Source organism: Palaemon carinicauda, chromosome 40 (assembly GCF_036898095.1).
Source record: "Palaemon carinicauda isolate YSFRI2023 chromosome 40, ASM3689809v2, whole genome shotgun sequence".
In the NCBI taxonomy this organism is placed as follows: Eukaryota; Metazoa; Arthropoda; class Malacostraca; order Decapoda; family Palaemonidae; genus Palaemon; species Palaemon carinicauda.
In genome coordinates, this window is record NC_090764.1 from 37,305,379 (window position 1) to 37,307,878 (window position 2,500).

Here is a 2,500-nt window from a genome sequence, read left to right on the forward strand (position 1 = left end):
ATCAAAGACCTCGTAAATAACAAAGAAATCACAGTTTTTGTTCTTTCACATGAGTCCCTTGTTCCATAAACAAAAACAGAAAGTAAAAGCATCACAAGATAGATTGCAAGACGCTTTTAACTCACGCGTAGGATCTCATCATGACTGCGCTCGTTCGAAGCATAAAATACGCAATGCTTAATCCAGTTATCATAAATATGGACGTTTTTATGACCCACAGTCTCCTCGAAGATGCTATACACGCAAAATCTGTAACGAACGCGATCTGTTCGTGTTCTCGAGTCTAGATAACTCCATGATCGCATTGATTTTCTTGGCTGCTTCGTATCATGAAAAGACATCAGGTCGTATTTATGTTGACGGATTCTCATGCGTGTCTCTGAGAGCAGAGATTAGATTTGTGTGTTTGCAACCACTGTTTCGTCAATGATTTTTCTGCTTTTTTCTTTTCTCTTTTCTACTGCTTTTATGCAAGACAAAAAAAAAAAAAAAAAACGATTCGCGTGTTGGATAGTACGGTCACGAGACGTATTCTATCCTTTCTTCAGGTCACACTCCCCTATCCCGAGGTGTTGTAATCTACTCGTATTATTGCGTAATCGTTAATTTGTGTCTGGCCATTGAAGAAAAGAGCAGCCAGAACCGATATTATGTACCGGATGAATTGAAATTGGTTTAAAGGACGCTCATGAATGACAGAGGGAAGGGACAGTGACATTGCCCTAGACACTGACCATATACACATATGATCTGCGCCCAAAACCCATTCTCCAACCAAGCTAGGACCAGGGTGGGCCAGGCAATGGCTGCTGATGACTCAGCAAGTAGACCTGTAGGCTCCCCTCCCCAATTCGCTCCTAATCTTTAGCTCAAAAGGATGGTGAGGTTACAGACACTAAAGAAACTAATGAGTTTGAGCGGGACTCGAACCCCTGTCCGGCAGATGCAGGCATTTTTGCTCTCTTAATTAAATCTCATTGGGGTCCATCTTCAATCAATTATATGAACGAATTTAGTCAGCGCAATTAAATTATAATTTTTAAAAAAAATGGCTTGAGAAAAATAAATGAAGGAATTAGTTTAATTGTTCGAAGTAATATTATTCTTCATCCTAAGAACTTAGACTACGAAATGTTTCGTCCTAACATAATGCAATTATTTATAACATATATTTCGTTGAAAGTATTACAGAAGAGTTATTTATATTATTTTGGAACAACAGATCAACGAATGTAACGTTAGTTACGTTTTTCATTCACGCAATTTTTTCTTATTACACTAAGCCTGTGAAAACCAAGGCTATATTCGATATAACCTTGAAGGGAGATCTCGACTCTCACTCTCTCTCTCTACTTATTTTTCTCACTGTATCAAAGTCTTAACATAAAACCACCTTGGTACGATTTGGGTACATAAAACCACAGCTTACGTGCATTGATAAAAAATATGTCTGTGCTTGCTTGCAGATACCCTAACTTTTTACACTCACCCAGCCCCACATATATATATATATATATATATATATATATATATATATGTGTGTGTGTGTGTGTGTGTGTGTGTGTGTGTGTGCGCGCGAGTATGTATGCATATGCACTGTATGTATAATGATGATTTTGGGGCATGGATTTCTGCAATTACCACCAAATACTGAAACATTGTGTAGTACCCAATATCCCAAGAAAACATCTCTCAAAGTTTAAATAACTGACAGTTGTTTCAGCCTCTAACTTTTGTACTTTTGTCTATCATCAGAGCTATATGTATATTATGTAGTGGAATTATATTTCAGTATTTAGGGTATTGATGTAAAAAAAGGACGGAAATTCCCGAAACATAAAGATCTTGAAATTGATAAGGAAATTTTGAATACTGACAACATTTCGTTCCATGGATTCTCTTAGGATCGCAAGATTGTGTCTTTAGGGTTGTCATCTCGTGTCCAACATAGCTTACATCGAAAATCATTTCTGCTTTCTCCGAAGGCTAATGTAATAATATTAAGATTGAAATTATGTTGGTCCTCTGTAGTTTGGATTTCGGGTGGCGTTGTTTGAGTTTACTGGTATATATTTGTAAATTAATACTGCTTTCAAGTTAATGATAAGTTGAAATTATATTAGATTTTATTATTCTCTGGATAATGTTTTCTTCCTTTATGTTTCCTTACTACAAATACTAGCAGTCTATTTGACTGATAATATATTCATTTTCTATGCAATAATTCTGTCATGATAACATGCGTAACGTAAAGCTTAATAACACTGACCAAAAGGTAATTCAATTTCGAAAGTGATTATCCTCTGGAAAACCATGGTTCCGGATTAGCTTATATGTTTGTGTACGCACATGTAATGGTATGTGGGCAAATTATATTTGCATGTTTATAGATAATAAAGAATTTTTGCTCAGAAGTTTAAAGCTCACGCTATCTACTTTTCGTGATCAAGAAAGAAAGAGAGGAAGAAAATTTCATTAGCAGAAGGTTAAACATAGATAA

General features: G+C 35.8%; 1 protein-coding gene across 1 annotated transcript in view; it reads left to right on the forward strand.

The window, feature by feature from the left end:
* The window catches only part of LOC137631892 (glycine receptor subunit beta-type 4-like), a 25,972-nt gene that overhangs the window by 1,456 nt on the left and 22,016 nt on the right, over positions 1–2,500 (forward strand). The window lies entirely within an intron of this gene.